Here is a 21,631-nt window from a genome sequence, read left to right on the forward strand (position 1 = left end):
GCTCAGCCAACACTGTTTATTGACTGTAATTCAAATTGTGCAGTAAATCAATAATAATAATGTTGGTATTTGTTAAGTGCTTACTATGTGCCGAGCACTGTTCTAAGCGCTGGAGCACTGTTCTAAGCGCTGGAGTTATTCCAAGAAAGGGAACTGTACGAAGTACTTGGAAGAGTACACTAGAGTAATGCTTACTATGTGCCAAGCACTGTTCTAAGAGCTGGGTAATCAGGTTGTCCCATGTGGGGCTCTCAGTCTTAATCCCCATTCTATTGATGAGGTAACTGAAGCACAAAGAAGTGAAGTGAGTTAACCCAACTCTCACAGCTGACAAGAGGTGGAGCCGGGATTAGAACCCACGACCCCTGACTCCCAAGCCCACGCTCTTTCCGCTAAGCCAAGCTGCTTCTCCTAACAAAAATTCTGGGGTATTTGTTAAGCGCTTACTGTGTGCCAGGCACTGTACTAAGCACCGGAGTGGAGACAAGCAAATCGGGTTGGACACGGTCCCTGTCCCACGTGGGGCTAACGGTCTCAATCCCCGTTTGACAGATGAGGGAACTGAGGCCCAGAGAAGTGAAGTGACTTGCCTGAGGTCACACAGCAGACACATGGAGTTAGGATTAGAACCCATGACCTTCTGACTGCCAGGCCCTTGCTCTGTCTTCTACGCCAGGCAGTTTCTCTGGTGGACATGATCCCCGCCTTCAGTGAGTTTACCATTTAACGAATCCTAGTCCTTCTCTAGGGAATGAGCGGGCTCACCTCAGTATCTCTAAACTTTCTTCCCTACTTGGGTTTCATCGGTATTTTCTGAGCCCTTTGTGTAGAGTATCTTCCAAGTGCTTTGGAGAACAGAAGAGAGATAAAAGACTGACTTACCTCAGAGAATTTCCAAACTAACGGAGGAGAAAGGCATTACAAATAATGACATCAGGAAGGAAAACAAGAATATAGCTGGTGGTAACAAGATGAAATAGGTGAATAGGTAAGTAGCATGTGAAGATACATAGCCCAAATCTATACATTAATATAGTCATAAATGTTGGAGTTGAATGTACGTCCGTAAGTGTTAACTCCGCTCCTCTGCCGCCCACCTCCTCACCGTCCCTCGGTCTCGCCCATCCCGCCGTCGACCCCCGGGCCACGTCTTCCCGTGGTCCCGGAACGCCCTCCCTCCTCTCCTCCGCCAAACTCATTCTCTTCCCCTCTTCAAAACCCTACTTAAAGCTCACCTCCTCCAAGAGGCCTTCCCAGACTGAGCTTCCCCTTTCCCTCTGCTCCTTCTACCCCCTCCTTCACCTCTCTGCAGCTAAACCCTCTTCTCCCTCCTTTCCCTCTGCTCCTCCCCCTCTCCCATCCCATCCCCTCGGCACTGTACTCGTCCGCTCAACTGTATGTATCTTCATCACCCTATTTATTTTGTTTAATGAGATGTACATCGCCCTGATTCTATTTATTTGCTATTGTTTTAATGAAATGTTCTTCTCCTTGATTCTATTTATTGCCATTGTTCTTGTCGGTCTGTCCGTCTCCCCCGATTAGACTGTAAGCCCGTCAAAAGGCAGGGACTGTCTCTGTTACTGATTTGTCCATTCCAAGCGCTTAGTACAGTGCTCTGCACACAGTAAGGGCTCAATAAATACTATTGAATGAATGAACTAATAATAATAATAATGTTGGTATTTGTTAAGCGCTTACTATGTGTAGAGCACTGTTCTAAGCGCTGGGGTAGATACAGGGGAATCAGGTTGTCCCACATGAGGCTCACAGTCTTAATCCGCATTTTACAGATGAGGTAACTGAGGCACAGAGAAGTAAAGTGACTTGCCCATAGTCACACAGCTGAAAATCCCCCGATTAGACCGTAAGCCCGTCAAACGGCAGGGACCGTCTCTATCTGTTGCCGACCTGTTCATTCCAAGCGCTTAGTACAGTGCTCTGCACATAGTAAGCGCTCAATAAATACTATTGAATATCGAATGAATAAGCGGCAGAGCCGGGGTTCGAACCCATGACCTGTGACTCCCAAGCCCGAGCTCTTTCCACTGAGCCACGCTTTATGAGCCCTTATCCCGTGTATAGGCATGTGCTATGCACTTGGAGGGCTACAACAGAGCAAATAGAAATGATCCCTTCCCAAGGGAGATGCTGGGATGAAAAGATTGGGCACCGGGAGAATTAACTGGGAAAGGATTCTTGGAGGGAGGACTTCTGGAGGGTGTTGAAGAGGGGGAGCTCTGTTGTCTGGGGGATTTAAAAGGAAAGGGAGCAGGGGTAATAGTTTAAGTGAGGGATCAGAGGTGGCAGAATCAAGAGAGTGAGGCACAGGTTAGCATGGGAAGGGTGAAGGGGGTGAAGTAGGGTGTAGAGGGTGAATAGGGCCATTATAAATGGTGGAGGGACGCGGCGAAGGAAATGGATAGGAATTTTTGCTTGGTGTGGGGGCTCTTTCCGGTTCATTCCGTCAAAGATCTGTTCAGGACGAGTTATTAGTGGGGAAAAATTGGGGATGTTAGAAGCTCCGTCTCGGACCTTGAAGATAGGCGTAAGAAGGGCAACCAGTACGCCAAAGTGCCAAACGTCCTTTGCTATCCTTTCCAGTCACGAAATTCCGGGCTCAAAGTGGTGTTGGTAACGGGAGTATAAGTAGTAGGGGTATTTATCGAGTGCTCATTGGGTATAATAACCATAATAATTTGTTTCAAAATGTGGTATTTGTTAAATGTGTACTGTGCCAAAGCACTGTACTAAGTGCTGTGGAAGGTGCAAGATAGAAGCAGCGTGGCTCAGTTGGCAAGAGCCCGGGCTTGGGAGTCAGAGGTCGTGGGTTCTAATCCCGGCTCCGCCACTTGCCGGCTGTGTGACTTTGGGTAAGTCACTTTTAACTTCTCTGTGCCTCAGTTACCTCATCTGTAAAATGGGGATTAAAACCGTGAGCCCCACGTGGAACAATCTGATCACCTTGTATCCCCCAGCGCTTAGAACAGTACTTTGCACATAGTAAGCGCTTAACAAATACCATCATTTTATGATCAGGCTCCAAATTGGGCTCACAGTCTAAGTAGGAAGGAGAACTGCTTTTGAGTGCCCATTTTACAGATGGGGTAACTGAGGCATAGAGAAGTTAAGTGACTTTCCCAAGGTCACACAGCAGGCAAGTAGCAGAGCTGGGACTACAGCCCAGGTCCTCGTGATCCTCAGCCCCATGGTCATTCCACAGGCCATGCTCCTTGTCTAACTACTTGGGAAGCACAGATCCAAAACGTAACACCTTTCCAGTCCATGAAGCTTACGCTTTAATGGCCGAGACCGACCTAAAATATTTGAAAGTCAATTAATCAGAGTAAATAGTTGAATGTACAATTGAATAAATATGTGAGCCCATTATTGGGCAGGGATTGTCTCTATCTGTTGCCCAATTGTACACTCCAAGCGCTTAGTACAATGCTCTGCACATAATAAGCGCTCAATAAATACTATTGAATGAATGAATATAGAGAAAAGTGTCCAGAATGGGTATAATAGTAATGATAATAAGACGATCTCTGTAGCAGTGGAGAGGAAAGAGGCTGGAGTCAGGAGAACAGGGAAAGGACTAATGTCATAGTCTTTCCATGACTTGACTAGAGCTTGAGCCATAGTGGTAACTGTTTGGATGGAGAAGAAAGAACAGGGAGATAGTATTTAGGAAGAACCAGCGGGATTTGGAAGTAGATTTAGAGGGAGAAATGAAAAAGAGCAAGGAGTCAAAAACAGCACCAAGATTATGGGCTCTTGAGACAGAAAGGATCCAGCTGTTACTGGTAAAGTTGGGAGAATTAGGAATAGAAGTAGGTTTAAGGGGAACGATGAGTAGTTTTGCTTTAGACAGATTGAGTTTGGCGTCCCACCAGAACACCAACTGATTTAATCAATCACACGCCTTGAACACTTAATGTGAGTCTTGTCTTATGCCATCGAGTCGTTTCCGACCCAAAGCGACACCACGGACACGTCTCACCCGGAACGCCCCACTCTCCGTCTGCCATCGTTCCGGTCATGTATCCATAGGGTTTTCTTGGGAAAAATACGGAAGTGGTTTACCGTTGCCGCCTTCCACGCAGCAAACTCGAGTGTCCGCCCTCGACCCTCTCCCGTGCCGCTGCTGCCCAGCATCAGTGAGCTTCGACTTGTAGCTGACTGCCTTCCACTCGCTAGCCGCTGCCCAAGCTAGGAATGGAATGGGTAGGCCTCTGCTTGACTCTTCCTCCCGTAGCCGAGACTGGCAGAGTACTGGAAACTCTCCAGGTGCGACCCTGACAGGGACTTGGGAGGGTACGTTGGAATCATTAATCAACAGGGTTTATATAGAGCTTACTCTCGCAGAGCAGTGTACCAAGGATTTGGAGGAGTACAATAGAGTCCATGTGATGATATCCTCGGGAAAAGAGGAGATGCCAGATTGTAGAGTGGGAAGTCCCATTTTTCTGCCTCAGAATTTCACTGCTTCTATCTTCAGGCCCAGAGGGCCACAGTCTCAGGCAGAACCCATGTCAGTTGAACTGGATCACTGGGTTCCTCGTAACCTCTTGGCTCATCCTCGTACGTAGAGACTAAGTAGAGCCAGAGTAGAATTCAAGTACAGGTAGGGTGACTCATTTCAGACCTCATGACAGCAAGTTGCTTTTCTTCTGGAAAACATCTCTTAATAAAATGAAAAGATGTTGAATATCTGCTATAAAATGCCTGCCGGAGCTACTTCTCCAGCGTGTACATCTGGATCCCAGAGTTTGGAGCAGAACCCAGACAAAAGCCCCCGAGGGGGCATACTCAGCCCCGCTACCGACCGCAGTTGACCAAGAATCCCGGGTTTAGCTTGTCAAAGCCCCAAATGGTGCAAACATACTTTTTGAGCTTCAGGCCGTGAAAGACCCTAAGCTTGAGGGACTCGAGTCCCAAATCAGCTTAAGATGTCTGCCCAGAGGGGCCCAACCTCCCTTCCATTTCTCCCTCCCTCCATTCTCTCCCATCCTCCCCCATCCTTCTTCCTCTCCCTCATGCCTCCCCCCTACTCCCCTACCATAAAACAGCAGCTTTCCTGGATACTGGTAACATTTTACAGCCCTCGCAAGATCTTTCCCAAATGAAAGCCAAAGATCCACCACTTTGTTCTTTCCTTTCAAAGCAATTCTTCCCTGGCATCTCCCACTCCCCCCCTTCTCCACCTCCAGTGGATGGTTTTAATTCCAATCCTTGTGGAGGGTCTGGGAAATGGCATCCCCATGAGAAGGCTTTGAAATTGAAGCAGGAGTTGGGGGAAATTAGCTTTGTGCTGCAGGCACAAAAGCTCCTTCTATCCCGGTGCACCTTCTCTGCTCCTCCAGGCTGCTCTGCTGGTTTAATGACTGGGCTGGGTTGCCCAGCAGGGTTGCCTGATGTTCCCCAAATTACATGATCGAGGCTGGAATGTGGGACTCCGTACCATTTGGGGTTTAAATACAAGTCTGGACACTTTTTGTGACAAATACCGCTCTTAGCAGGAGTGGATCTGTCCTTCTGCTGCCCTGAGGGACTTAGCTTATTATCGCTCCTTAATTCTTTCCTTATAAAATATCCATCATAATATGTTCACTAATTATAAACATATGTCTGCTATTAATTCACCTTGAAATCTGTAAGCACAGCGCTTTGTCATCCTTTCAGGAAAGGAATTGATGTGGAGGTCGATGAAAATGCCGCAACAATACGTCTTTATCTTTTTTGCTTCGGCTATTTTATATACTGAACACCTCTCGGCCGTTATCTTCTGTCACACGTTGGTTTAAAAAGAGAAAAAAAATGGGACTCTATCATATATGACTGCGTATGCGAAAACTCAGTTCTGGGCTGTTCAGGGACTCCCTGGGTCTTGGTTACTGTGTTGCAAAGAACACATGTTGTTTGTAGGGCTCAAATTGCAATTCAAAACAGTAGATTTAGTATATAATAATAATAAGAAGAAAAACTGTGGTATGCGTAAAGCTCTTACTATGTGCCAGGCACTGTACTAAGCAAATCGGGTTAGACACAGTCCCTGTCCCCCTTGGGTTTTACATTCTTAATCCCCATTTTACAGTTGAGGTAACTGAAGCACAGAGAAATTGTGACTTGCCCAAGTTCACACAGAAGCCAAGTGGCAGAACAAGAATTAGAACCCAGTTCCTTCTGTCGCCCAGGACCATGCTCTATCTATCCACTAGGCCATGCTGCTTCTCCAAATAAAATATGAAACTTTTATTATATAACATATACATGTAGTTATAAATGCATAAACATATATGTACGTGGTATAGACACCATGTATTATTAATATCAAAGGATTTAAAAAATCTTTTGTTTAGCTTTTTTTCCCCTTGAAAAGTGTTTCATTGTCCTCTCCTCCTCTCCCCCGACCCACTGCCAACCTGTTTTAGAAAATCTGCTGCTTTATACTGGGAACTGTGGGCCTAATGGGAAATCTACTTAATAATAATCACTCTGGAATTTATCAGTGCTTCCTGTCAAACACTGTGCTGAGTGTTGTGGTAGATAAAATGTAATCATATCAGACAAGGTTCGGGTCTCATATTAGGCTGACAAGTCTGAAGGGTAGGGAGAGCAGGTATTTCATCCCCATTTTAAAGATGAGGAAACTGAGGCCTAGAGAAGTGACTTACCTGAGGTCACACAGCTGGTAAATCGGGAATTAGAACCCAGGTCCCCTGATTCCCCGGGCCCACACTCTTTCTCCTGAGCCACCCTGCTTCACCCCTTGGTGATGGAACCAGCGAGCCCAAATTTGCCTACGATTTGAGATCCACCTGCTGACCAGGTACTGACATTCAGGGTGGCCCTTCCAGAACAAACCCCTTTGCTTGGTTCCCTTTTGTGATTCCTACGTCTGTCTCATCTAACATGACCCCCCTTGGCTTCAAAGCTCTCCATCCCCTTGCCCCCTCCTACCTCACCTCCCTTCTCTCTTTCTACTGCCCATCCCGTACGCTCCGCTCCTCTGCCGCCCACCTCCTCACGGTCCCCCCATTTGCGCCTGTCCCGCCGTCAACCCCCGGCCCACGTCCTCCCGCCGACCTGGAATGCCCTCCCTCCTCACGTCTGCCAAACCAACTCTCTTCCCCTCTTCAAAGGCCTATTGAGAGCTCACCTCCTCCAGGAGACCTTCCCAGACTGAGCCCCCCTTTCCCTCTGCTCCTCCTCCCCTCCCCCCCACCCTCTGCTCTTTCCCCTTCCCCTTCCCTCAGCACTGTGCTCATTTGTATATATTATTTATTACCCTCTTTATTTTGTTAATGAGGTGTATATCTCCTTGATTCTATTTATCTTGATGATGTTGTCTTTGTTTTGTTCTGTTTTGCTTTGCTGTCTGTCTGCCCCGTTTAGACTGCGAGCCCGTCATTGGGCAGGGATGGTGTCTATCTGTTGCCGAATTGTCCATTCCAAGTGCTCAGTACGGTGCTCTGCACATAGTAAGCGCTCAGTAAATACCACTGAATGAACGAACCTATTAGTAAACCCATCAGCATTGATTTGTTGTTCTCTAATTCGAAATCAGACTTTGGAAGAAGGAGGTCTGGTAAACGTTTCCCTGGAAGCTTCCGCCCAGCTCCGGTACATTTCTCAAAGGGGGAGACCTATCGAATGGCAGGGGCCGAGGGAGGGCCGGTCCCCTCCCCTGCATCTTGCAGTGATTAAAACTTCAAAAAGGGCACGCTAACAGCCGGAGAGGGCGTGGCGGGGCTGAGTGCCTGGCAGGCCAGCGCTCTGGGCATGGAATAACTCGGCCTCCCAAGCAGCCGGGAGAGTCTCGTCCCGCGCTGTCACTCCTAGGGCCCCCCGGCCTAACCGCGGGGCTAGCCCACCCCCTTGCCACGGGTTTCAGTTCTGCTTGGACTCTGGCAGCCCCCGTCCAGTCTTCCACCTCTGGAATGCCAGTAGGGCATGCCAATGAGAGTCAACATTTCCAACACTTGGGGGAAGGAAAAAAGAAAAAAATCCCGTCAAAGCGGAGCAAGCACCTGCATGAACACCCAGCAGTAAAGCTTCTTGAGAAGCAAGTCATTTGTGGATGCCAAGAGAGGAAGGAGAGTGAAAGCTGCTCTCGGGGCATAAACGAGGCTCTGAGCGCAGTTTTAAAATAGCCGTCATTAAAGCGATTGCAAATGGCTTTCGGATCTCCGTTCAGATTTGGCTGGCAGCCCTGCTTGTCTTCTTCCCGCTCCCTCTCACCACCCCAAGAGCCACATGGCCGGACTGGCATTTCAGTTCGTTGGTGAGGATGCTGCCCTTGAAAGGAGAGCTGAGTTCGCTGGAGGTTCTGGTTCCTGGCTGTAAAACCGTCGTAAACGCAAGATAGTAGTCGCTCTCGACTCCGTAGACCACGGAGTCCGAAGCTCCGAGCCGCCTGCCGGACGGGAGGTGGTTTGGAAAGCTGGAAACATTCAGGCAATTCCAATCAGTCATATTTATCCAGTGCTTACTTTGTGCAGACCACTACACTAAGCACTTGGGAGAGTACAAAAGAGTGGATAGACCCGATCCCTGCCCTCCAGGTGCTTACGGTCTAGCTGGGGAGATGCTAAAATACGTTACAGGTAGGAGAAGCAATGGAGTGGAAGGATTTTGGTGGTGTTTTTATTGCACCCAAAACTCCTGGAATAATAATAATTACAGTATTTTTTTAAGAGCTTACTGTCTGCCAAGCTTTTTCTAAGCACTGGGGTAGATGGAAGCTAATCAGGTCGCCTTCCCAGCGGTGTAAGTGGGAGGGAGAACAGATTTTGAATCCTCAATCTAAAGATAAAGAAAGTGAGCACCCAGAAGTTAAGTACTGTGGCCAAAGTCTCACAGCAGGCAAATGGCAGATTGGAATTGTCTGTTTGCTTGTATTTATGTCTATCTCCCCCAGACCAAGACTGTGAACTTGCTGTGGGCAGGGATTGTCTCTCTTTACTGCTGTATTGTACATTCCCAAGTGCTTAGTACAGTGCTCTGCCCACAGTAAGCACTCGGTAAATGTGAATGAATGAGTTAATTAATTAGACCCAGGTTCTCTGACAACTGGGCCAGCTCTCTTTGCACTAGGCCATTTTGCTTCCCAGTTTCCAAAAATTGTCGATTTTTGGAAAGGCAAAGAGCTGTGTGGAGAGGTCGCTGTGACTGTTTAGTAAACAGTAAGTCAGGATAGCCACATGGATAAGAAGGAGCAGGAACGAACCCAGAGTTTTTATGATTGTCTCCCCTGTTAGAATTTAAACTCCTTGTGAACAGGGAATATGTCATTTTATTTATTAGTGAATCAGGGTGTCTTAGTGGAAGGCGCACGGGCCTGGGAGCCAGAGGACCTGGTGTCTACTTCCGGCTCCACTATTACCCGCTCTGTGACCTTGGGCGGGTCACTTAACTTCTCTGTGCCTCAGTTCCTTCGTCTGCAAAATGACGATTTAATACCTGTTCTCCCTCCTACTTACATTGTGAGCCCCATATGGGCCTTGATGATCTTGTATCTTCTCCAGCACCTAGAACAGTTTTTGGTACATAGTAAGTGCTTAACAAAAACCACAAATTATTCTTACTTTACCTCCCCTAAGACCGTGAGCTCCAGGTGGGGCAGGGACTGCGTCTGACCTAGTATCTACCCCAGCATTTAGTACTGAGCTTGGCACTTAATTCACACTTCCCATTTTTATCGTTATCATTATTTTTATTTTTAATTCTCTACTTCCCAAGTGTCTCGTACAGTGCCCCTCACCAAGCAGGCACTCAAAAGATGTTACTACTGTTTACCCTGCCCCTTCTCATTAACACTTGGAGAGAACTTCTTCCTCAGTGAGGCTGGGTTACTGTTAAGGAAGCCTCTTCGGGTAAACAGCTCTCACTGTGAGCATTCCCCCCCACATTCTTAAATTCCCAGGCTCGGATCCCCCAGAGGACACTTGGCCACAAGCTCCGACTTGCAACTTTTAGATGAAAAATGAAAAATACAGTTTGTCAACATGATGGAATCCTTTTCATCCTATCAAATGCTCCTTAATTGCATTCTTAGAGTATGTTACCTTTTGCGTCTCTGGGTGATTTCATTAACGACATCTCGCAGCCAAATTTGAGAGAGGACTTAGGTTCTGCCGAAACTTGTTCCAGGAGCCAAGGAGCAGCGCAGCGGAAATCCAAGTCGAAACACTTCGGAAAACGCACAACAAAAAGAGAAAATTCAGATTTATAGAAGCAGGACCTGGGGAATTCCCTCAAGGAGGTTCTCAGAATTGGGCATTTTCCATCACCAGGATTTAAGTCTGTCAGTTGAGGCAGTGTGGCCTACTGGGATAAGTGCGGGACAGTGAGCTGTGGGATCTGGGTTGTGGTCTTGGCTCCATCATTTCCCCTGTGTGATCTTGGGTAAGTTGTTTCCCGCTCTGTGCCTCAGTTTCCCCATCTCTAAAATGGGGATAAAATACCTGCTCTCCCTCCTTTTGAGATTGTGAATGGATCAGGGACTGTGTCCTGACTGATTATCTTGTATCTACCCCAGGGTTTAGCACATCACTAGTAGTAGTAATAAAACTTGTAGTATTTAATAATAATGTTGGTATTTGTTAAGCGCTTACTATGTGCCGAGCACCGTTCTAAGCGCTGGGGTAATAATGATAATAATAATGTTGGTATTTGTTAAGCGCTTACTATGTGCAAAGCACTGTTCTAAGCGCTGGGGTAGACACAGGGGAATCAGGATGTCCCACGTGGGGCTCACAGTCTTAATCCCCGTTTTACAGATGAGGTAACTGAGGCACCGAGAAGTTAAGTGATTTGCCCACAATCACGCAGCTGACAAGTGGCAGAGCTGGGATTCGAACTCATGACCTCTGACTTCAAAGCCCGTGCTCTTTCCACTGAGCCACGCTGCTTCTCTAATGTTGGTATTTGCTAAGCGCTTATTATGTGCAGAACACTGTTCTGAGCGCTGGGGGAGATCCAGGGTAATCAGGTTGTCCCACGTGAGGCTTACAGTTAATCCCCATTTTACAGACGAGGGAACTGAGGCACAGAGAAGTGAAGTGACTTGCCCACAGTCACACAGCTGACAAGTGGCAGAGCCTGGATTCGAACCCCTGACCTATGACTCCCCAGCCCAGGCTCTTTCCACTGAGTCACGCTGCTTCCCTATAAGTGCTTACTATGTGCCAAGCACTGTACTAAGCACTGGGGTAGACAGGGAAACAAATTGGATTGATCACACTGGGCTCACAGTCTCAATCCCCATTTTACAGATGAGGTCACTGAGGCACAGAGAAGTGAAGTAACTTGCCCAAGGTCACACAGCAGACCTGTGGCAGACCTGGCATTAGAACCCATGACCCTCTGAGTCCCAGGCCCGTGTTTCATTCAGTATCACTATCATTCATATTGTTATCATCATCACCATCATTACCTAACATCTGCTACAATCAAATCGGGAAGCAGCGTGGCTCGGCGGAAAGAGCCTGGGCTTCGGAGTCAGAGGTCATGGGTTCGGCTCCCGGATCTGGCGCTTGTCAGCTGTGTGACTGTGGGCAAGTCACTTCACTTCTCTGTGCCTCAGTTCCCTCGTCTGTAAAAGGGGATTAACGGCGAGCCTCACGTGGGACAACCTGCTGACCCTGTATCTACCCCAGCGCTTAGAGCAGTGCTCTGCACATAGTAAGCGCTTAACAAATACCAACATCATCATTACAATCGGTAGTATTATTGAGCACCTACCGGGAAGACCACTGTACCCAGCAGTGGGGAAAGTATAATAGATTCAGTTATATGATCTCTGCTCTCCTGGAATTTGAAATCTAGATTTAGATTTAGATAACTAGATTGGAAGATGGGGGGGGGAAGTCCTAAGAATAAGCCTCTCTCCGTGAAGGAGAGAGGAAGTGAGCTCTCGAATGTGACTGGCAGGGTTCTGGGATGTCACGATCTCCAGTTTGTCCCTGCCATTCAGGCAGGCAGAGAACCTAACACGATCGTCCAGCTGTGAAAATAAGCTCTGGCCTACAAGTCCAGGGCCTTAAAGAAATCAGCAGAGGCCTAATGGAAATCAGGCAGTGGGGCTAAAGAGAAACTAAACATGCGCCGACTCTCCTTTCCGTTCCCTTCTAGCATTTTTCTCTGGACTGTGTTTGGAAAGAGATGGTGTGTGCTCTTAGCCTAGGAGAATCAATCAATCAGTGGTATTTATTGAGCAATTACTTTGTGCAGAACACTGTAACAATGTTGGCATTTGTTAAGTGCTTACTATGTGCAGAGCACTGTTCTAAGCGCTGGGAGATACAGGGTCATCAGGTCGTCTCACTTGAGGGTCACAGTTCATCCTCATTTTCCAGATGAGGTCACTGAGGCACAGAGAAGTGGAGTGACTCGCCCACGGTCACACAGCTGACAAGTGGCAGAGCCGGAGTCGAACCCCTGACCTCTGACTCCGAAGCCCGGGCTCTTTCCACTGAGCCACGCTGCTTCCCTAGCTAAGCACTAGGGAAAGCAATCAATCAGTCAGTAGAGAAGAGGTGTGGCCTAGGCCTAGTGGGTGGGGCATACAGCTGGGAGTCAGAAGGACCTGAGTTCTAATCCCATCTTTGCTACTTATCTGCTGGGCGACCTTGGGCAAATCCACGTAGGACAGGGACTGTGTCCAACCTAATGAGCTTGTTTCTACCCCAGCGCTTAGTACAATGTCTGGCACATAGCGCTTAATAAATGCTACCATTTTGATTACCTAGTTTCTATCCAGGCCTTATTGGTAACAAGAGTCTGAAGGGTGTGGGGTCAAGCCTGCTTAACCTAAACTCTTCTGATAAAGTCTGGTAAGGGGCTCTCGGCCTCTACGGATGGGTTATTTTCTTTTGTGAAACTCAAAGGCTGTGCTCAGAGATGGCTGCTGCTTACATTTTATTAGTTGTCAAAAGGAAGAAAAAATGCTGAGATGCCTAGGCCCTTTCAACTGTAAAATCACTTCAGAAGAGAATTGCTTTGGCTCTCCCAGGCTTTAGCTACTTTGAGGATAAAAAAGCTAATGCCGATATCCTTCCTTCTCTCGATTTCTACACCCTGTTAAGCCTCTATCAGGAAAAGAACACATATCAATCCGAATAGAGATAGCACTCCTTCCATCCCCACCACCCGAACAATCTGGATCAGTTAAACAGGCTGGTGGGATTAGAAAGCCTCTCCGAAAAACTAGTGAAAATGAAAACACCCTGTGGCTCAACAGGGTTCGGAGCCAAAGAAGTAATTTCAGGGTTTCGGGAGTGAAATCATGGTCCTAGTAAAAACCCACTCTAACTTAATCGGGGAAATTCCTCAAAAATGGTTGCGGAGGTTCATGGCTGGGAAAACAAGGAATCTCCTTCCATTCGGCCTAGGGCAAGAAAAGCCCGCCTGATGGGAGCCTGAGGAAAGGGATTGAGGTCTGCCGAGCTAAGAGAACAATCCCCTGCCCTCGGGCAGGGCCACACCTAAACCAAACCACAGGGATGAGATCTTGCATTCCCCAAATTCTCCAGAATGGGAGATTCCCCAATCTCCCTTGGTTTCTTGATCCAGAGTTTAGCATTTAACGGTTCTCAAGAAGGGGAAATTCTTCCTGGTACGTAGCCTGCTGTTTGAGCCCATTTGTTCTGGTTCCATCCTCACCAGAGATGGTCAAGTGGAGAGAGAGAGAGAGTGGAAGGGTGAAAGAGCACTGACCTGGGAGTCAGTTCTAATCCTGATTCTGCCACTTGACTGCTGTGTGACCTTGGGCAAGTCACTTAACTTCTCTGTGCCTCAGTTTCCTCATACATAAGATGGGGATCGAATGCCCGTTCTCTCTCCCTTAGAGTTCGAAGGCCTGTGTGGACCACGTCCGATATGATTGTATCACATCATTATTATTATCATTACTGATAATACTTAAGTGCTTACTATGTGCCAAGCGCTGTCCTAAACACTGGGGTAGATACAAGGTACTCAGGTTGAACACGGTCCCTGCCCCGCATAAGGCTCACGCTCTTAATCTCCATTTTTCCAGATGAGGTAACTGAGTTCTAGAGAAGAGAAGTGACTCGTCCAAAGTCACCCAGCAGACGCGTGGTGGAGCCGGGATTAGAACCCGTGACGTGGGAGTCCCAGGGCCGTGCTCTATCCGCTAAGCCACACTGCTTTACCCCAGCACTTAGTACAGTGTTTGGTGTATTCTAAGTGCTTAGCCGGTCACCGTATTCTTGGGAAGCAGCGTGGCTTAGTGGAAGGAACACGGGCTTGGGATTCAGAAGTCGTGGGTACATTGCCTTGATTCTATTTAGTCGCCATTGTTTTTACGAGATGTTCTTCCCCTCGACTCTATTTATTGCCATTGTTCTTGTCTGTCTCCCCCGATTAGACCGTAAGCCCGTCAAACGGCGGGGACTGTCTCTGTTGCCGACTTGTTCATTCCAAGCGCTTAGTACAGTGCTCTGCACATAGTAAGCGCTCAATAAATACTATTGAATGAATGAATGAATCCCGGCTCCGCCACTTAGCAGCTGTGTGACTTTAGGCAAGTCGCTTAACTTCTCTGTGCCTCAGTTGCCTCATCTGAAAAATGGGGATGAAGACTGGGAGCCCCGCGTGGGACAACCTGATTGCCTCGTATCTACCCCAGCGCTTAGAACAGCGCTTGGCACGTAGCGAGCGCTTAAATACTGTCGTCGTAAGGGGTCTAGAGCTGAACCTCCCCAGCCAGCCCCTAATGCCAGGAATTCATGTCGGCTACCCCAGGGAGACGGTCTATTTCAAGCTGTAGCCTGCCTGACCGATGTGCAGGTTTCCAGCAAACCCTTTTGATGGGGATGAGCTCATACCCCTGCTGACCAAGACCAGTACAAGTTGCTGGGAAAGAGGGTCAGAGAGGGAGTTTTTTTTTTTTTTAAAAAAAAAGCACAACACAAAACAACCCCCCCCCCCAAACAGAGGCCAACGCAAATTAGAGGGGGGTGTTTTTCTCAGGTTACTTAGAGTAAGTTGGGGAAAAGAGTGGCTTCTGTGTTCCAGCCACGCTAGCGCACTATTGCGTCTTCATTGTGGCTCTGGGTCATTTCTGTGGCTTTCTCTGGAGAGCCACAGCGGAGCAGCAGATGTGAGGGGTCGTTATCTTAACTACACCACAGAAGTCTACTTTGCATGCTCTGGAGCCACAAGGACTTTCTCACATAGTCAAACTGTCTTGGGGGATCTAATTTGCTGTTAAAGAATAATCCCCAACAAATGCTTTTCATTAAGGATCGGCATGAAACAATATCGGCCTAACAAGAGGATTAGGCCTTTGAAATGTAAACAATGTAACTACTAGAGGTAACAAGCACTGGCTTTAATTGAAACTGCCTTGAGAACAGCAGTTTCCTCGAGGAAAAAAAAACACAAGCAAACAAACTCCTGCTTCTATACAAAAGGGGAGCTTCGCCTCGCCACCTTCTGCCTAAACCTCACTCTCCCTGGCTCTCTCAGATACCAGTAGCCTTGAAACAAACAGTCAGGCCCCTGAGAGGACTCGGTCCAGCTGTCCCCCATTGCTAGGGACAGGCTGGGGGCCCAGGCTGGCTTCAGGTGACCTGTCAGTGTATAGGATCGATCGTATTTATTGAGCGCTTACCGTGCGCAGAGCTCTGTACTGAGCACTCGGGGGAATACAACACAACGATAAAACAGACGCCGTCTTCGCCCGCAACACCCCTGATCCTGCCTCATAATGATAATGACGGTGATGGTATCTGTCAAGGGCTTACTGGGTGGCCAACGCGGGGTAGAGGCAAGTCGACCAGGTTGGACACAGTCCCCGTCCCACGTGGGGCTCACAGTCTTATTCCCCCATTTTACAGATAAGGTAGCTGTGGCACAGACAGTGGAGTGACTTGCCGAGGTCACACGACAGGCGAGTGGAGGAGCCTCGTCTTGTGGGGGCTTGATGGACAAGCCGGGGGCTTCACTGGGGGAGATCAGACTACAGTTAGACTTTAGATTAGACTTTACAGTTAGATCAGAATTCTCACTGTGCCTCATCCTCGCCCGTCCCTCCTTCGACCCCCCCCCGCCGGCCCCTGTCCTACCCCTGGCTTGGAATGCCCTCCCTCCTCAAATCTGCCAAACTAACACACTTTCCCCGTTCAAAACCCCACTGAAAGCTCACCTCCTCCAGAAGGCCTTCCCAGACTAAGCCCCCCCTTTTTCTCTGCTCCTCCTCCCCTCCCCATCGCCCCAACTCGCTTCCTCTGCTCTACCCTCCTCCCCACCCCACCGCACTTGTGTATATATGCATAGTCATTACTCTATTTTATTAATGATGTGTATATATCTATAATTCTATATATTTATACTGATGCTATTGATGCCTGTTTACTTGTTTTGATGTCTGGTCTCCCCCATTCTAGACTGTGAGCCGGCTGTTGGGCAGGGATTGTCTCTATCTGTTGCTGAATCGTACTTTCCAAGCTCTTAGTACAGTGCTCTGCGCTCCGTAAGTACAGTTGAATGAAAGGATGAACACAAACTGCACCTCCAAACACAGTAGTCCCTTTTAACATCTCCACTCTTCCCATCCAAAGATATTCCTTCTCACCCTGTTGCTGAAAGCTCATCCCAACTCCATCGGTTGACGTGCAGTCCTCGCGATGATCTCCCAAACCCAAGCAGCATTTTTTGCTCAATTGATCAATTTATTAAGTACTTACTGTTTGCAGAGCACTGTTCTAAGCACTTGGCTGAGATAATAATAATAATATTTGTTCAGTGCTTACTAGTGCCAAGCACTGTGCTAAATACTGGAACAAGATACAATGTAAACTGATCAGACCCAAGCCCTATCCCAAATGGGGCTCGTGGGCTAAAGGGGAGGGAGAATAGATATTCAATCCCCGTTTTACAAGTGAGGAAACTGAGGTGGTGTGGAAAAGCTAAGTGACTCGCTTAAGGTCACACGGCAGGCAAGTGGCAGAGCTGGGATTAGAACCAGGTCTCCTGATTCCCGAGCTGGTGTCCTGCTCTCCAGAAGTTACTTTCTAGCCAAGAAAACAGATATTAAAATAAATTAGAGGTAGATTCCTTCCTCCACAGCCTCCTGACACTTTTCCAAGCTCAGTATGCCTGGTTGGGAGGCTGAGACCTTTGAGGAGTAGTGAGGGAAACCCCCATCGTGGGATGTGGCAGTATGGTGTAGTCGATAGAGCACGGGTCTGGGAATCAGAAAGTTTTGGGTTCTAATCCCAGCTCTGCCACTTGACTTCTCTGTGACCTTAGGCAAGTCACTTGACTTCTCTGTGCCTCAGTTATCTCATCTGTAGAAATGGGGATCAAGACTGTGCGCCCCACGTGGGGCAGGAATTGTGTCTAAACCCAATTTGCTTGCCTCCACCCCAGCGCTTAGTACAGTGCCTGGCACATAGTAAGAGCTTATCAAATACCACAGTTATTATTACGTGGCCAGGAGTTTTAGGGCAAAAGACTCCCCCCTGGGACTGAAGCAAATGGTGTGGAGCCCAACCTGGCTTCCTTCGTCTAACGGAGAGTGAGTCATTTGTCTCCTTATTTCTCTGAGTGAGGCTTTCACTAATTAGGGGCCCAAGGTGGGACATTCAACCCCAAGTCTTAACAGCTCTAAGGGACGGAGAGGAACAGATGTCGATCAGGAGTTAGGGCCAGCGGCAAGCCGGGTCTGACCGTGAGGGCACAGAATAACCTTGCCCTCCCCTCCGTTTCTGAGAGGCACAGCAGTGTGAACACACTGACAAGTCTCTCTTGTTCTTTGAAGTGTTTGGGCTTCTCATCAGTTTCTCCCCCCACCCCGCCTGGCTCACAAGAAAGGGTCCGGTCCGGCGGGCAGGGGTAGGCCAGCAGGGCCTGCATTCTTGTTAGGTTGGAGCAGAATACACAGTTCCTGTCCATGGTTTCAGGGGAGCTTGGAGGGAAATCGTTGTTGCTCTGTGCAGAGGTGGTGAAATGCCAACAGCAAATACACATTTTAGTGAAGGAAACCTGAAACCTGACCACACTGGTAAATTGTAGGAAAGAGCCGGAGTCCAGTGGTGGGACCCAAAACTGGACGCGAGGCATTCAAAAAGCTTTGTTCAACTTGGATAATGAATTACTGGAAACCTCAGCCTGGCTGGATCTGTGCATATGAAGAAAGTGATATTTGCTGGTGAAGGTTTTAACAAAACCCTTGGATCAGAGTCCTTTAATAATGCCCATTTGATAATAAATCTTTGCCCTTTGCTCAAGCCTCCCATTTCTTCTCACTCCCTAGATCTTGCTCTAGGAACATTTATTTTCTTACTTATTGCTAATCGCACCTCGTTAGTGTTTAGAAGATACTCTGTGTGAAAACTCAATATGTGGCACTGTTGGAAGGGAAAGCCTCTGTGATGACTCTCTAGGTCCCACAGATCAGAATTACGGGTAGAAAATCACTACCCTCATGCAGCCGAACCACCGGCGATCCCCGAAAGAACTTCCAACCTTTTCATGAAATAGGGTTTGCCCCGGAAGTCGGTTTGCCAGAGAAGCGTTTCACTGAGCCATCATTTGCGTTTTCATGCCGCGTAATTTTCCCGATGAATGGGTCTAAAATGCAGCAAGCGGAGTTTTGATTCAATCAATCAATTAATTAATAACTATTTCTTGAGGACTTACTATGTTCCAAGCACTGTATTAAGCGCTGGGGTAGATACAAGATTCAGACACAGTCCCTGTCCTCCAAGGGTCTCACCAGTTAAGTAGGAGGGAGAACAGATATCGAATCCCCATTTAACAGACGAGGAAACTGAGGCACAGAGAAGTGACGTGACTTGTCCAAGGTCACACAGTAGGCTGGTGACACAACTGGGATCTGACTCCTAGGCCTGGGCTCTTGCCACTAGGCCATACTGAGAAAAATGCTATAAACTAGACTAAGAATGGGATCCATGCAGGGTGAGATGCTCTCCACACAGGACTTTGAGGATGCTCAGCGCATACAATCACTCATCTACTTTAAATGTGCAATTTCTCAATTTTTCGTATTTCACGGCAACCTGCTCCTACTCTTCTTTCATGACAGAATTTGTGTATTTCAGTCTCTGAGGAAAAAGCCAAAATAAGAATGTTTCCCAAATTGAAGATGGGTTATTAAGTCCACGCCGGAGGAGGAAGTGGACGTTAGTTCGACTGAGGGACTTGCCTACACCGCCGGAATTTCCATTTCTCTATAACATTTTAATGAGAAAGGTCAGATTTAACATAGATGATATGTGTGTACGTAGAGAGAGTTACGGTTGGTATTCGAACGCGACATCCCTGAAGGTGAAGCTTTCCTGTGGGCGAGGGTGAGGCCAAGAAGGCCGACGTTTGACAGCTGATCACAGACAGACCCTGAACACAGACTTCCCGTGTTGTGTTGATTTGTTTGCAGCACCTGGGGTGTTATTTGTTTTTACCTCTAAAGCTCATGATCCACTCAAACTTTCTGCTTGAGCCTCTCCTTTCTTGACTCAAACAGGCCAGGCAGGTCTACCTCATGCATTTATCTCCTAGCAGCCGGCTGAGTTGCACTCGCCTTTAAACTGCCTCCTGGTTTTCAGTCCCGCTCTTTCCGCTCATCAGATTTCAGCTCAACTGTTATCGTCTATCCTCCTCACCATTTTTGAACGGTATTGACTGAGTGCATACTATGTGTCAAGCACTGGGGTAGATCCCAATTTATTAGGTTGGACACAGTCCTTGTCCCTCGTGGGGTTCGTAGTCTCAGGGGGAGGAGGATTTAATCCCCATTCTACCGATGAGGGAACTGAGGCGCAGAAAAGTTACGTTCATTCATTCATTCATTCAATAGTATTTATTGAGCGCTTACTATGTGCAGAGCACTGTACTAAGCGCTTGGGATGAACAAGTCGGCAACAGATAGAGACGGTCCCTGCCGTTTGACGGGCTTACAGTCTAATCGGGGGAGACGGACAGACAAGAACAATGGCACTAAACAGCGTCAAGGGGAAGAACATCTCGTAAAAACAATGGCAACTAAATAGAATCAAGGCGATGTACAATTCATTAACAAAATAAATAGGGTAACGAAAATATATACAGTCGAGCGGACGAGTACAGTGCTGTGGGGATGGGAAGGGAGAGGTGGAGGAGCAGAGGGAAAAGGGGAAAATGAGGCTTTAGCTGCGGAGAGGTAAAGTGGGGATGGCAGAGGGAGTAGAGGGGGAAGAGGAGCTCAGTCTGGGAAGGCCTCTTGGAGGAGGTGATTTTTAAGTAAGGTTTTGAAGAGGGAAAGAGAATCAGTTTGGCGGAGGTGAGGAGGGAGGGCGTTCCAGGACCGCGGGAGGACGTGACCCCGGGGTCGACGGCGGGATAGGCGAGACCGAAGGACGGCGAGGAGGTGGGCGGCGGAGGAGCGGAGCGTGCGGGGTGGGCGGTAGAAAGAGAGAAGGGAGGAGAGGTAGGAAGGGGCAAGGTGATGGAGAGCCTCGAAACCTAGAGTGAGGAGTTTTTGTTTGGAGCGGAGGTCGATAGGCAACCACTGGAGTTGTTTAAGAAGGGGAGTGACATGCCCGGATCGTCTCTGCGGGAAGATGAGCCGGGCAGCGGAGTGAAGAATAGACCGGAGCGGGGCGAGAGAGGAGGAAGGGAGGTCAGAGAGAAGGCTGACACAGTAGTCTAGCCGGGATATAACGAGAGCCCGTAATAGTAAGGTAGCCGTTTGGGTGGAGAGGAAAGGGCGGATCTTGGCGATATTGTAGAGGTGAAACCGGCAGGTCTTGGTAACGGATAGGATGTGTGGGCTGAACGAGAGGGACGAGTCAAGGATGAAGGATGAAGGATTACGTCACTTGCCCGAGGTCACACAGCAAGCAGTTGACGGAACCGGGATTAGAACCCTGGTCCTCTGACTCCCAGGCCCGTGCTCTTTCCACTAGGCCACACTGCACATTTTCTAACCAATCAACCAATCAGTGGGGTTTATCGAGCTCTTGCTGTGTGCAGAGCACTGTCCTAAGTGCTTGGGAGAGTACAGTGCAACGGAATTAGCCGCCACATTCCCTGCCCATAACGAGCAATATTTTATACCAGGCTTCACTAGGATTTGACTTGATTCCGTGACTTGCCGTTTGACCCCCCCCCAGTACAATATTAGCTGATGCTGATCAATCAGCGTGGCTCAGAGGAAAGAGCCTGGCCTTCGGAGTCAGAGGTCATGGGTTCCACTCCCGGCTCTGCCACTTGTCAGCTGTGTGACTGTGGGAGAGTCTCTTAACTTCTCTGTGCCTCAGTGACCTCATCTGTAAAATGAGGATTCACTTTGGGCCTCACGTGGGACAGCCTGATGACCCTGTATCTACCCCAGCGCTTAGAACAGTGTTCTGTACGTAGTAAGCGCTTACCAAATACCAACATTATTATTATTAATCATATTTATTGAGTGCTTACTGTGTGCAGAGCACCGTACTAAGCACTTGGTAGAGTACAATATAACAATATAACGGAGTTGGTAGACACATTTCTTGTCCAAAATTGAACTATTCAACGAGTGAGATATGAAATGTATGGTGGGTCCACATCTCACAGCCATACTGTAGGTTGGCCAGGGATCACATCATCCTACTCGATT

The 21,631-nt window shown here is 48.1% G+C and overlaps 1 non-coding gene across 1 annotated transcript; it reads right to left on the reverse strand.

Moving 5' to 3' along the window:
* Positions 1-4,170: 4,170 nt before the first annotated feature.
* LOC114809640 lies at positions 4,171-4,308 on the reverse strand. The gene has a single exon (XR_003757416.1). It is a non-coding gene; the product is annotated as a small nucleolar RNA SNORA7 (small nucleolar RNA).
* Positions 4,309-21,631: the final 17,323 nt, after the last annotated feature.

This window comes from Ornithorhynchus anatinus, chromosome 2, assembly GCF_004115215.2.
Source record: "Ornithorhynchus anatinus isolate Pmale09 chromosome 2, mOrnAna1.pri.v4, whole genome shotgun sequence".
NCBI classification, from domain to species: domain Eukaryota; kingdom Metazoa; phylum Chordata; class Mammalia; order Monotremata; family Ornithorhynchidae; genus Ornithorhynchus; species Ornithorhynchus anatinus.